The sequence below is a fragment of the Triticum aestivum genome, chromosome 6B (assembly GCF_018294505.1).
Source record: "Triticum aestivum cultivar Chinese Spring chromosome 6B, IWGSC CS RefSeq v2.1, whole genome shotgun sequence".
Taxonomy (NCBI): Eukaryota; Viridiplantae; Streptophyta; class Magnoliopsida; order Poales; family Poaceae; genus Triticum; species Triticum aestivum.
The window spans coordinates 254504473-254520113 of NC_057810.1; the positions used below are offsets into that span (position 1 = coordinate 254504473).

The window sequence follows — 15641 nt, forward strand, 5'->3', positions numbered from 1 at the left end:
AATCCCATATTTGATACGTGTTGGGAATTGGACAAGAAATTAGTCTCCTAAAAAGTAAATCGGATGCAAAGCAACAAGAGACACGGGAACAATCAAAGACTGTTACACATCTATGGCCTTTTGGTGCTCTTGTTTATTATACTTTGAAAGTCAAACTGAAGGAAACATCCATTATTAAAGATCAAAGTTTCGAGGAAACTAAGCTTATAAGAATATAATCTATCATTTGCAACACTGTAATGGTACCTGAAATTAAAATGCACCAAGACATGGAAATTTGTCTTTGGCCTTTACTATTACGAAGAAGATAACTGTACCAAGATGGCTCCATATAAAATTCTACATGATCTGTGAAGAAAGCTTAAGATATTAGCAAAAAACAACTGTTAGTGACTCATGTTGCCTATCCAAAATCTGCTAGTTTCATCTTCCCTGTTTCCGTGAGCAAAATATATTCCGGCTTAATGTCCCTATGGATGATGCCAATTTCGTGGCAGTACTTCACCACTGACATGAGATCCTTGATCACAAATGTGGCTTGCAACTCATAGAAGGTAACATACCTGGCCATCTCTTCCAACAAGCGGCCGCCATTGCAGAGCTCCATGATGAGGTAGAACTTGCCGATGTCCTTGAAGACGGCCTTGAGCTTGATGTCGCCAGGGTGGCCCGGGAGGTATTGCATGCCTGCATGATGTCGACCTCATAGTCTACCGCATCGTTGCCATTGTTGGGGAGTGGTGAACTCCTCACTGCCGCCGAGCTAGTACTCGGTATCGAGGCGCTTCTAGCGGCCTATCCGCGTGGCCGACGCTCGGGAAGAAGCGGGACACAAAAGGGTCCCTTCTTCCGGTGGCAAGCAGGGCGGATCCTCCTGACCTGACACTTAGCCAGTCAACAAAAGCTTCTTCCTCCATCCCTTCTGGTAGCCACTTCGACTGGATGGATCTGCCGCCTCCAGCGTCGAGGCAGATCACAAATAGAAACTGCAGTGGACTCTACCACCGCCTTCTCCTCCCACCCAGTTTCACCTCTACCCACTCCTTCCTCGAGGTGCGACGATGTCGAGCAGCCAGTTGCTCTCCCGCTAGTGACGCTAGTGGCGGCGAGTTACATGGGAGAGGAAGCGAGAGAGAGGGAGGTCGCGTGCGTTGACTGCCTTCGTGGCGACTTTGTACCACCAAGGAATAATCCACTTGGTGCCAAAGTGCGTGGTTCATCAAAGTCATTTATTACTACAGTAAGGTCTTCGGGTTTGACCTATTGAATGTAGAAACACATTGATCATAAGTCATAAGACTGATGTAATATAATCTTTCGAAAAAAAAAGAATGATGTGTAACTTAAAAGAGCAAAAGTTTGCCAACTGAACATACAAACTTATGGAGTCGCAAAAAAGAATATCGAGCAGTGGATCTTCCTTCCCCATTCATTCACTAAAAATATGTAGCCACGGTTTAATACAGTTTGAAATAGTAACAACACAAACAAACTTTATGCTCCCTGCAATCTGATGATCCAAGCCATGTCTCTATAGGAATTACTTGTACCATTAAATCAATACTTCTAAATTTTGGTAATTGTATTTTTTTCGCCTAGCTGGAAAATCAACTTTCATCTGTATGGCCACATAGATATCACCCTGCAATGTGCTTCCATTAGTAAGTTACAGATGCTTATCACAAAATTCTCAACACAAGTAACCACATCTGTACTTGAAATCTAGCCCCCTCCAACCAGCAGCGTTCCTGTAGAACCAACCAACCACACGGGTACATTGTGGATCCTAGATTACGATTACAACAAGCAAGTAAAAGATGACTTCACCAATGCATCATGCTCGCAGCCACCCAGACAAGCGAGATCTTAGTCAAGTCATGTTGGGAAACGTAGCATGAAATTTCAAAAAAAAATCCTACGCTCATGCAAGATCTATCTAGGAGATGCATAGAAAAGAGAGGGGGAGAGTGTGTCCACGTACCCTCGTAGACCGAAAGCGGAAGCGTTAGCTTAACGCGGTTGATGTAGTCGAACGTCTTCTCGATTCAACCGATCAAGCACCGTACGTATGGCACCTCCGAGTTCTGCACACCTTCAGCACGATGACATCCCTTGAACTCTTGATCCAGCATAGGGTCAAAGGAGTAGATGAGTTCCGTCAGAACGACGGCGTGGTGACGATGATGGTGATGTGATCCGCGCAGGGCTCCGCCTAAACAATACGACAATATGACCGAAGGAGTAAACGGTGGAGGGGGGCACCACACACGGCTAAGAACGATTGATGTGCCTAGAGGTGCCCCCCACCCCCGTATATAAAGGAGGGAGAGGGGAGGAGGCCGGCCTAAGCCGCGCCCAATGGGGAGGAGTCCTACCACTACTAGGAAAATAGTTTTTAACAACAGTATATGTGGTCGTTGAAAGTCGGATTGTGCTCGTTAAAGGCCACTAACGACCACAATATGTTGGTCGCGATAGGCTCCATCGTTAAAAGTATAACGACCACATATTGTGGTCGCTATTTTGTAACTACCACATATTGTGGTCGTTTTTTTGTAACGACGGGATGATCTGTCGTTGTCAATGCCGATGCAATAACAACCACAATTGTAGTATTAACGACCACTTTTTTCATCGCTAGTAATGTTCTTATGGTGATTTAAGTATGATTGACGACCACTTTTGAAGATTATTGGCCACACTCATCAAGCAACAAAAAAAATTGGACAGTCAAAGTATATAACCTGTTTTCATTAATCCAAATCATACATATTGAAGATGATCCTCACATACAGCGGAGTTAATAAATACCATTTAGAAAATATAAACCAAAAACACCTTGTAGACAACTATTTTAGTCCATATCTAACCAGAAATACATCAACTAGAAGAGTGATTTATTTTTCATAATCTTCAGTCATGGGACACCATCATAAATCCTTGTGTTTCACTGCATATCATTCTTCACCAATGACTACAATGTCTTGTGATGCTCCTATTATGGTGAACCATCCGTTCTGCAAAAACAGAAATGATTTATTAGTAGTACATATAAATGAATTTGCTCAAAAGGATAGTAGCACATATGAAAAAAATTGCATGTGAATCATTTTAGACTAAATAACATTGTATACTATTTCCTGTAGCTTAGACATGTCTTAATCCAAATTCTTGCACAGTCCTTATGCAACAAAGAAGAAACTGTTTTCGCGAACAGTTAATTAGTCTGTTTCTTATCTAGTTCTAGCAAGACTTGAGTTATTCTATATATGGGCAAAACGTTTTGAGCTTTTTTGGTTGATGGTCTGTACCCAACTAAATTAACACTGAAAATTATTCTCCTCTGCTAGAAAAAGGAATACTGTTCTACTATGTGATAAGTGATATACATACATATGAAAATCCTAGTTGTAACCTGGATATCAAAGCATATAGTGAAGCAACTAATAATGCGCTGATTTCTGAACCTGAAAAAGACAAGAACGAGCTATAGGTCCATTATACAAACCATATGACTAACCTGCAAAGCACATAACAAACTAGTCACTATATCCGCTTTAAGCATGACAGACCAACCTGATATAATTGAGCAGAAATGATTTTAAATATGAACCTCCTCCGGAAGAAAGTCATACAAAACCAAAAATAACATAAACAAGCAACATCACCAACAAGCATACCTTGAGAAGTGATGCTGATGAACCACCACATGTATTATTTCGCATCCAATTCCGACTGAGTAAGATAGTCACTCACATCAGAAGATGCAGTATCTAGGTAGATGTTCATCTCTAGTGGTGAGACCCTGGTTTGTGACCCAGCGGTGTACAGCAGAGCCCATCAAGTAAACCAGCAATGCAGTCACGCCCCTTGCAGGAAGTTGCCCGAGTTCTATGATTTCTCAGTAACACAACCATCACAAAAAATGCATCATCTCAGCAACACTCAACAAAATGCGGTAAACAAACTGGCTGTTCCATGCATGATGGTACGAGTTATTTTTCCAGTGAACAATTAGACGAGGGAATGGAACTATGCAGTTATTACGAAAATTAAATTCCTCGGGTATACAACGGAAAGATAATATTTTTTGAAGAAATGTCGATGGATGTAGAATAATAGTAGATGCAAAATTATGCTTGGGGTTCAGTACTAGTGCCATAATTAGCAAAATCCAGCAGGAATTGAGAATTCAATAACACAACCATCAGCAAAATGCAGTAGTACACAAGCTACTACATGGATGATGGCACAACTTGTTTTTCAGCTACAGTACAGAGGGAAGGTAATTTTGCAGAGAAGTGCCAGCGGAAGTAGTACAGTAGTAGATGGAGACTAAATCATGCTTGGTTTTGGGTACTGCGTGAAATAATTAGCAAGCATCTAGCAGGAATTGAGCAGGGGAGGGGACGGGAAGAAGATTAGATCTGGCTGCAGGTGGGAGGGGGGCTCACGAGGAGGCGGGCGGTGATGGTGAAGTGGCAGAGGAGGCGGCTGGGCCAGACGGCGTGGACGCGGATGTCGCGGAGCACGAAGGCGTCGTAGAACCCGGAGGGCAGCACGCCCACCTTCTGTGCCAGTAGCGCATCGGCCTCTGCCTCCTCCGGCATCCGGCAATCCTTCTCGAAAGCCGCCGTCGACGCCATCGGCGGGCCGATCTGAATCGAGGCGAGCGTCCTGTTTCGGTCAAAGGGGCCGCCTTAGTTATTAGGTTAAGATAAGAAACCTAGACTCAATACGTTGATATTTATCCTTTTCACCGATTAATATTAAATAAATTGTTAACTACTCAAAAAAGATAAGATAAGGAGATTGCAACGACGACCACTACCTCATACTATGGGTTCTCGCGTGCGCAAGTTGGACGTGTGCTGGCCCGGCCTAACAGTAACGACCAAGTATTGTTCATAGCTCATCGTTAATGACCTAATTTGTAGTAGTGTACTACGACTCCTAGTCCTATTCGGCCCCCTTCCTTCCAACGGAGGGGGAAAGGGGGAAGGAGAGGGAGAGGGAGAAGGAAAGGTGGGTGGCGCCCCCTTCCCTAGTCCAATTTGGCCTCCTACCTTGTGGAGGGTGCACCAGCCCCTTGTGTGCTGGTTAGCCTTCCTCCTATGGCCCATATGGTCCATATCTTTCCCCCCGGGGTTCCGGTAACCCCTCTGATACTCAGGTATGTACCCGATACACTCCGGAACCCTTCCGGTGTCCGAATACTACCTTCCAATATATAAATCTTTACCTCTCGACCATTTTGAGGCTCCTCATCATGTCTGTGATCTCATCCAGGACTCCGAACAGCCTTCGGTTACCAAAACACATAACTCATATAATACGTATCGTCATTAAACATTAAGCGTGCGGACCCTACGGGTTCGAGAACTATGTAGACATGACCGAGACACCTCTCCAGTCAATAACCAATAGCGGAGCCTGGATGCTCATATTGGTTCCCATATATTCTACGAAGATCTTTATCGGTCGAACCGCAATGTCAACATACGTTATTCTCTTTGTCATCGGTATGTTACTTGCCCGAGATTTGATCGTCGGCATCTTCATACCTAGTTCAATCTCGTTACCGGCAAGTCTCTTTACTCGTTCCGTAGTGCGTCATCCCATAACTAACTCATTAGTAACATTGCTTGCAAGGCTTCATATGATGTGCATTACCGAGAGGGGCCAGAGATACCTCTCCAATACTCGGAGTCACAAATCCTAATCTCGATCTATGCCAATCCAACAAACAACTTCGGAGATACCTGTAGAGCATCTTTATAATCACCCAGTTATGTTGTGACGTTTGATAGCACACAAGGCATTCCTCCGGTGTCCGGGAGTTGCATAATCTCATAGTCGGAGAATATGTATTTGACATGAAGAAAGCAGTAGCAATAAAACTGAACGATCATTATGCTAAGCTAATGGATGGGTCTTGTCCATCACATCATTCTCCTAATGATGTGATCCCGTTCATAAAATGACAACACATGTCTATGGCTAGGAAACTTAACCATCTTTTATTAACGAGCTAGTCAAGTAGAGGCATACTAGGGACACGGTGTTTTGTCTATGTATCGACACATGTATCAAGTTTCCGGTTAATACAATTCTAGCATGAATAATAGACATTTATCATGATATAAGGAAATATAAAATAACAACTTTATTATTGCCTCTAGGGCATATTTCCTTCAATCTCCCACTTGCACTAGAGTCAATAATCTAGTTCACATCGCCATATGATTTAACACCAATAGTTCACATATGTATGTGATTAACACTCATAGTTCACATCGCCATGTGACCAACAACCAAAGGGTTTACTAGAGTCAATAATCTAGTTCACATCGCTATGTGAATAACACCCAAAGAGTATTAAGGTGTGATCATGTTTTGCTTGTGAGAGAAGTTTAGTCAACGGGTCTGCTATATTGAGAGTCGTATGTATTTTGCAAATTTTCTATGTCTACAATTGCTCTACATGGAGCTATTCTAGCTAATTGCTCCCACTTTCAATATGTATCCAGATTTAGACTCAGAGTCATCCGGGTCGGTGTAAAAGCTTGCCTCGACGTAACTTTTTACGACAAACTCTTCATCACCTCCATAACCGAGAAATATTTCCGTAGTCCTCTTACGTAACTAAGGATAACTTTGACCGATGTCTAGTGATCCACTCCTGGATCACTATCGTACCCCCTTGCCAAACTCATGATAAGGTACACAATAGGTCTGGTACACAACATAGCATACTTTATAGAACCTATGGCTGGGGCATAGGGAATGACTTTCATTCTCTTTCTATTTTCTGCTGTGGTCGGGTTTTGAGTCTTACTCAACTTTACACATTGCAAGACAGGCAAGAACTCCTTCTTTGACTGTTTCATTTTGAACTACTTCCACATCTTGTTAAGGTATGTACTCATTGAAAAATCTTATCAAGCGTCTTGATCTATCTCTATAGATCTTGATGCCCAATATGTAAGCAACTTCACCGAGGTCTTTCTTTGAAAAACTCCTTTCAAACTCTCCTTTATGCTTTCTAGAAAATTCTACATCATTTCCGATCAACAATATGTCATTCACATATACTTATCAGAAAGGCTGTAGTGCTCCCATTCACTTTCTTGTGAATACAGGCTTCACTGCAAGTCTGTATAAAACTATATGCTTTGATCAACTCATCAAAGTGTATATTCCAACTTTGAGATGCTTGCACCAGTCCATAGATGGATTGCTGGAGCTTCCACATTTTGTTAGCACGTTTAGGATCGATAAAACCTTCTTGTTGCATCATATACAACTCTTCTTTAAGAAATATCAATTTAAGGAATGCAGTTTTGACATCCATTTGCCAGATTTCATAAAATATGGCAATTACTAACATGATTCGGACGGACTTAAGCATCGCTATGGTTGAGAAAATCTCATTGTAGTCAACACCTTGAATTTGTCGAAAACCTTTTTGCGACAAGTCGAGCTTTGTAGATAGTAACACTACCATTAGCGTCTGTCTTCCTCCTGAAGATCCATTTATTCTAAATGGCTTACCTATCATCGGGCAAGTCCACCAAAGTCCACACTTTGTTCTCATACATGGATCCTATCTCAGATTTCATGGCCTCAAGCCATCTGTCGGAATCTGGGCTCATCATAGCTTCTTCATAGTTTATAGGTTTGTCATGGTCAAGTAACATTACCTCCAGAACAGGATTATCGTACCACTCTGGTGCGGATCATGCTCTGTTTGACCTACGAGGTTCTGTAGCAACTTGATCTAAAGTTTCATGATCTTTATCATTAGCTTCCTCTCCAGTTGGTATAGGCATCACAGGAACAGATTTCTCGGATGAGCTACCTTCCAAATTGAGAGCAGGTACAGTTACCTCATCAAGTTCTACTTTCCTCCCACTCACTTCTTTCGAGAGAAAATCCTTCTCTAGAAAGGTTCTGTTCTTAGCAACAAAAATCTTGCCTTCGGACTTGTGGTAGAAGGTGTAACCAACTGTTTCTTTAGGGTAGCCTATGAAGACGTACTTCTCTGATTTGTGTTCGAGCTTATCAGCCTGAAGCCTTTTGACATAAGCATCGCATCCCCAAACTTTAAGAAACGACGGCTTAGGTTTGTTGCCAAACCATAGTGAGGGAGTCCTGGACTATGGGGTGTCCGGATAGCCGGACTATCATCGTCGGCCGGACTCCAAGACTATGAAGATACAAGATTGAAGACTTCGTCCCGTGTCCGGATGGGACTTTCATTGGCGTGGAAGGCAAGCTTGGCGATACGGATATGTAGATCTCCTACCATTGTAACCGACTCTGTGTAACCCTGGCCCTCTCCGGTCTTTATATAAACCGGAGGGTTTTAGTCCGTAGGACGACAATCATTACAACAATCATACCATAGGCTAGCTTCTAGGGTTTTAGCCTCCTTGATGTCGTGGTAGATCCACTCTTGTACTACCCATATCATCAATATCAATCAAGCAGGAGTAGGGTTTTACCTCCATCAAGAGGGCCCGAACCTGGGTAAAAACATCGTGTCCCTTGTCTCCTGTTACCATCCGCCTAGACGCACAGTTCGGGACCCCCTACCCGAGATTCGCCGGTTTTGACACCGACATTGGTGCTTTCATTGAGAGTTCCTCTGTGTCGTCGCCGATAGGAAGGATGCCTCTTCCCGTCTTCAAGGACGGTATCTTCGCCAAAGGAGCCTTGGCCGCCGGCCAAACTATCCGGCTAGGTGGTTTTCTTATGACCGCCTGTCCGGCCACCGCTTCGACAATGACCTCTCAAGTCGTCAAAAGCAATCTTCAGGTCAGCTCGGAATTCGCCGAGCGGCTGGATCCAATAGAGCTCTCGTCCGTAAACGAGCTCTTGGATCGCATCGCCGCCCTGGGAGTCGCTACAGACTATAATCAGATTGGGCTTAAAACCGATCTGAGAGAGATTAACTCTTCCCAGGTCACCCACCACGTTGCAGTGGTAGAGGAACAATGCGGCGACTCTTCTCCTGTATTGAAAACTAGTCATGTCCGGGCTCCCGAACCCTCCATGCCGGATTCCCGCGGAGGGGCGGACTTCGATCAAGCACTGAACCTAAAGTCAGGCATCGGACCGGACTCGTTGGACAACATCCAGCAATCCAAGCTTCCAAATTTGGAAACTTCTCGGCCCTTGAGACTCGAGATGGGTAAGGTTCCGGACTTAAATCCACCCACCCGCCCAGACATATGCGATCTATCTCTAATCCGGCAAGAGCCCGCTGAAACAGTACATCATTACTGGGCCAGATTCCTCCTGATTATGGACAGGATAAAGGACTGCCGAGAGGAGAACGCAATCTCATTTTTTTTGCAATAATTGCACGGACGAGGGAATCTTGAACGCCATCAGCCGTCGTGAAGTTACACGCTTTGCCGACCTGGCGTCCATAGTACGAAAGTACTGTGCGGTGGAGAGTTTCCGGAAAACCGAAAATAAGTTTTGGGACAATCCGGCCCCGAATGCAACCCTAGTCCGCAACAAAAGGGTGCATTACACTCAGGCACCAGGTACAAAAACCAAAAAGCAAAAACCCCATAAAGGGCACGGAACCGTACTGGAGGGATGGCTTAGCGGACCCTGTAAAATTCATAGTACAGAGGGTGCCACCCCAACACATAGCCTTCGAGCATGCTGGATATTACGGCAGGTGGCCAAAAGTGGCGAGGAGCTTCTAGCCCCGGAAAACCATTCCAACAATACCGGTACGGTATCAACAGTCTTCGAGACTTTCGCATCAAATAATATGCGGAAACGAACAATCTGCAGCCTCGCCGAAGTCTACCAAGTAGCAACAACAAATCCATGGAGCGACACAGCCATCACCTTCAACGCCAGCGACGAACCTAAATTCTGAACAGCCCGAGCACCAGCCGCACTGGTACTTAGTCCAATAGTGGACGGCTTTCGACTTACCAAGGTACTCATGGATGGCGGCAGCGGATTAAACCTCATCTACGAGGAAACTCTTCAAAAAATGGAAATAGACTGGAGCCGCATTGAGCGAAGCAGCACAACCTTCAGAGGAATAATCCCTAGCCGGGAAGCGCGCTGCACCGGAAAAATCACACTCGATGTGGTGTTCGGCTCGCCGGACAATTACAGGTCCGAAGAAGTCACGTTCCAAGTGGCCCTGTTCAACAGCGGATATCACGCTATATTAGGACGAGAGGCATTCACAATTTTTCAAGCCGTACCCCATTACGGGTACATGAAGCTCAAAATGCCTGGGCCCGGTGGAATAATCACTCTCGTTAGTGATCCATACATAGCACTCCGCGCCGAAAACAAGACAGTCGCATTAGCCCTGGAGGCACTATTCGAAGCCCTAGCGGTAGAAGAACTCACCGCGCTGCGCTCTACGGTGAATAGGGACGATGTGATACTCGATAAGAGATCCAAGTCCACCTCCTTTAAACCAGCGGACGAAATAGTAAAATTCTAGGTCCATCTAACGGACTCGATAAAAACGGCCTCCATCGGGGCGCAGTTGAACCCTGATGTAGACGCCGCACTGCGAGAATTCCTTCGGGAAAATTGGGACATTTTCGCCTGGCACCCTTCAGATATGTCGGGAATCCCACGCAGATTGGCAGAACATAGCCTAAATATCCTAAAAGGGTTCAAACCAGTCAAATAGGCTCTTCGATGATTTTCCGAACCCAAATGACAGGCAATGGGAGAAGAACTAGCCAAACTATTGGAAGCCGGATTCATCAAAGACATCAAACATCCGGATTGGCTAGCAAACCTGGTAATGGTACCAAAGAAGGACAAATCCTGGCGCCTATGTGTCGATTTTAAAGACCTCAACAAGGCCTGCCCAAAGGATCCTTTCCCCCTCCCCCGCATCGACCAAATAATCTATGCTACCGCAGGGCACGATTCATTGTGCTTCCTGGACGCATACTCCAGCTACCATCAAATCAAGATGGCGGAAGCGGACAAAGCCGCAACGGCATTCATTACTCCATACGGACCATTCTGCTTCAACACGATGCCCTTCGGACTTAAAAACGCCGGCGCAACATATCAGCGCATGATTCAGACATGTCTGGCTACCCAGATCGCAAAATAGTAGAGGCATACGTAGACGACGTAGTCGTCAAAACCAAACACGTCGAAACCCTAGTAGACGATTTGAGGCTCACATTCGACAACCTCCGAGCATACGACATCAAGCTGAATCCGGAAAAATGCATTTTCGGCGTACCAGCCGGAAAGCTCCTGGGCTTCATTGTGTCCGATAGAGGAATTGAAGCAAACCCAGCCAAGATCTGAGCTCTGTCACAGCTAGATATTCCAAAAGACCTCAAACAAATACAAAAATTGACTGGATGCATGGCGGCTCTAAGCCGCTTTATCTCCCATTTGGGAGAAAAGGCATTGCCCCTCTATCGCCTCCTCAGGCGCACCGAACACTTCGAGTGGACGGATGCTGCCACCGCCGGACTCGAAGAAATAAAAGCCATATTGGCAACAAATTCGGTCCTGGCCGCGCCTAACCTGGGTGAACCAATGTTGTTATACATGGCGGCAACACATCAAGTTGTAAGCGCGGTACTCGTCGTAGAACGAGAGACAGAAGGGCATAAATTCCCTCTTCAAAAACCAGTGTACTACGTGTCCACTGTGTTAACTCCCTGCAAGTCCCGTTACCCGCACTACCAAAAGATAGCGTACGCGGTGTTCATGGCATCCCGGAAGCTCCGGCACTACTTTTAAGAGTGTTCGATAACAGTGGCTTCCGAAGTACCCCTCAACGACATTATAAACAACCGCGACGCGACAGGCAGGATTGCAAAATGGGCCATTGAGCTCTTACCATTTGATATAACCTACAAACCTTGGCGAGCTATAAAGTCGCAAGTTTTGGCTGACTTTGTCACTGAGTGGACGGAAGCCGAACTCCCCAAAGAGTTCGGCGCATACTCCAATTGGATTATGCACTTCGACGGCTCGAAAATGTTGGCCGGATTGGGGGCTGGCGTCGTATTGACGTCCCCAACCGGGGACACAGTCCAATACGTACTTCAGATAATGTACACGGACTCCAACAACGCAGCCGAATATGAGGCCCTTTTACATGGCCTCCGGATGGCAATCTCCATGTGCATTCAACGCCTAGAGGTGCGTGGGGACTCAAACCTCGCGATATCCCAAGTAAATGGAGACTTTGACGCCAAGGATCCGAAAATGGCAGCCTATCGTAACGCTATCCTCAAAATGTCAGCTCGGTTCGAAGGACTCAAATTCCACCACGTAGCCCGGGATAATAACCAAGCAGCCGACGTACTGGCACGCATCGGTGCAAAACGTGACGCTGTCCCTCCAAACGTCTTCCTGGAACGGCTCTTTAAGCCATCCGTACTATGGGAAGAGGAGTCCAGAAATAACAAACCGGAAGCAGCCGCACCAACCGACACAGAGCAATCTGACATAATCGGCGATTCAGCTGATGAAATAACACCTTCAGCCCACGACATAATGGCAGTAATCGCCCCGTGGACAGAGCCATTCCTAGCCTACTTGCTTAGGCAGGAACTTCCCGAAGACCAAAATGAGGCCCGCTGCATAGTCCGGCGATCCAAAGCCTACAAGGTCCATGAGGGAGAACTCTATAAGAAAAGCACAACCGGAGTCCTTCAAATGTGTATCTCCGAAGAGGAAGGGCGAAACCTTCTGGCTGAAATTCATGCCGGACTAGGCGGACACCACGCCGCAGCTCGGGCCCTTGTAGGAAAGGCATTCCGTACAGGATTTTATTGGCTGACGGCCCGGGCAGATGCTCAGGACTTAGTCCAAAGATGCGTCGGTTGTCAGCTCTTTGCTAATCAGAGCCATATGCCACCCACCGCCCTCAAAACTATACCCATTACCTGGCCGTTCGCGGTCTGGGGGCTTGACATGGTTGGACCCCTTAAAGGGGGAACCCACAAGCAAAGGTACCTATTGGTCATGGTGGATAAATTCACCAAATGGATAGAGGCCAAGCCAGTTAAAATGGCAGAGTCCGGACCAGTGATAGACTTCATATCCGGGGTAGTACACCGTTATGGTGTCCCCCACAGCATCATCACCGATAACGGCACGAACTTCACGGCCGACGAGGTTAAATCATGGTGCAAAAATATGGGCATTAAGCTTGATTACGCTTCAGTCTATCATCCTCAAACCAACGGTCAAGTGGAACGAGCGAACGGTCTAATAATGAGCGGCATCAAACCCAGACTAGTGCGGTCACTTATGAAATCTGACACGCACTGGGTAGAGGAGCTCGACTCTGTACTCTGGGGGCTGCGGACAACGCCCAACCGTACTACCGGATTCACACCATTTTTATGGTATACGGCGCAGAAGCAGTTTTGCCCTGCAACATCATTCATGACTCACCTCGAGTGCGCATGTATGAAGAAAGAGAAGCCGAGCTGGATCGGCAGGACAGCTTGGACGCATTGGAGGAAGAACGCGACGTCGCCAAGGCTCGTTCCGCATTCTATCAGCAGCAGGCTCGAAGATATCAAAGCAGAGAAGTACGGGCCAAGACTTACAACGTTGGCGAACTAGTTCTATGCCTGCCGGACAAGAAAAATGACAAACTCAAGCCCAAATGGGAAGGCCCCTTCATTATCGATCAAGTCTTGACCGGCGGAGCGTATCGTCTACGAAATGCGTCGGACAACCGACTCGAGCCGAACCCATGGAACGCAGCCCGCCTCCGAAAATTCTATGCCTAGCGCCGGACTAAGAGTTCGTCCCCTTCCCCGTCCAAATTTTTTACACTTCAGCTGTCTTTTGTTTCTCTTTTTTCTCTCACCCCTATTCATCAAAGCCTTAAAAGGCTTACTTGCGCATCATTCGCACACAATTGATGTGCTATTCGCACTCATTATACCTGGGGGCTTCCTCACCAGAAGCTTATAAGGGCTTCATGCCCAGCACGCGTGTCAAACTTCCACGTGTACCTTTTATTCACCATTATATGCATCGATATGACTTAAGTTTTGGACAAGCTGGGTTGCCTGGCTCCTGTGCTTACCCCTACGTTCCCGTTTGTTCGGCTAGAAGGTAAAGGGAGCACCTCTGCGATTGTTACTGCCGGATCAGCCGGATGTGTACCTCAGACTGGGTGAAGCCAAAAGCTAGCGTTCTTAAGGGAATATTCGGTCGGTGACTTGAAAGATGATTTTTTATCAATTTATTTATCTGCCCCCAGATGTTATCCTGCTCTTTTCGCAGTCCGGACATGCACTTTAGGGCATGCCTCCCAGGGAAAGGAACCCTTAACGGAACTATTCTCCCTGGAAGATGTTTCTTACTAACCATGTAATATAACATAACAGTTGGGCACTTGTCTGATAAAGCACTAATGACCCCTACGCCTGGTCTCCATGCATGCCCCGGTTGTTTCTTAACCGAGTAGGTATTCGGACACACTCCGGACTCTAGGGTCCCGAGGTTGAAGCGAAAAGGTCAGCAAAGACAAACGATCTACAATCCGGCTAGAAGGCATTTTACATGTTATTTTAAAATACATTGTCAAACCGACTGACTGTATTCCTCCTCAATCCCGTCTAACAGGCTGTCTAATTTACAGTCCCCTTGGGAAAATTTAGCGGCCAACTCTACTTGGCCGTATACTAAACTCACAGGGATCTCCTTCCCATCGGGCCCCACAGGTCCGACCTCGGCCATGTGGTTGGGATCCGCCTTCTTGTACCGCGTCTTCACCATGGCCCAGGCCTCCCTGGCACCTTGGCGGCAGGCCGAAATCTTCCATAAACGGAAGCGCTGCCGCACTCCCTAAAGCTTCTCCGCAAGCTCTCCAAGGCCCTCGGGCAGGGAGAGGGATGGCCATAAAGCCTGGACGATGACGCTCATTGCCTGCCGAACCCGTTCGAGCAGTTGCACCAGCTCGGGAAGTTGATCACCCGTCGATACGGGCATCTCCTCCGCAGGGCGACCTGTGAGTATACCTACAGACATATTTTGTCAATTGACTTCCTCGCCGAACTCTTTTTTTCAAAGGAGTTCGCTCAAGCACTTACTATAGATGCCGCGACGAAGCCGCTGATTCTCCTTAACGGAGCCAGATAGCTCGGCCCGAACACCTTTCAGCTCTTCTCCAAGCTGGGCGTGGGCATCCTGGAGCTTGTTCCTTTCCTGCTGCACCCTCGTCAGCACCCTCTCGCCGGCCTTCAGCTGGCGCAGTAGTTCTTGCCTGTTCGGATCTTGTCCGGCAGCATCTGCAATGTCATTATTAGACTTGCGCGCACGCCGCACACCACTTACCTTTAAAAAAATGTGTTACCAGGAGGGGTCCCTGCGTGTCCTCCTGCGGCAGCCTGTGCGGCCTCAAGTTGGGCCTTACACTCTTGCAGCTCCTGAGCCAGTTGGGTATTCTTCTTTGTAAGATCCTGCATTTCAAATGATCCTTAAATCAGTTAATATAACTACTGTAAGTCTCGAGGGCTACTGGCATATACAACTATTAAAATCTCTTACCCGTATGTCTTTTACATACTGCTCCGTGGCTCTGGTCAAACCATCTTGAGCAGCACGGAGGTGCGCGTCCCCCGCGTTAAAGGCATTCA

General features: G+C 46.5%; 1 long non-coding RNA gene across 1 annotated transcript; it reads right to left on the minus strand.

The window, feature by feature from the left end:
• Positions 1-2722: 2722 nt before the first annotated feature.
• On the minus strand, positions 2723-4699 carry LOC123136838 (uncharacterized). The gene is made up of 2 exons (XR_006467330.1): positions 4455-4699; positions 2723-3891 (listed from the first exon to the last, which is right to left on the minus strand). It is a non-coding gene; the product is annotated as an uncharacterized lncRNA (long non-coding RNA).
• Positions 4700-15641: the final 10942 nt, after the last annotated feature.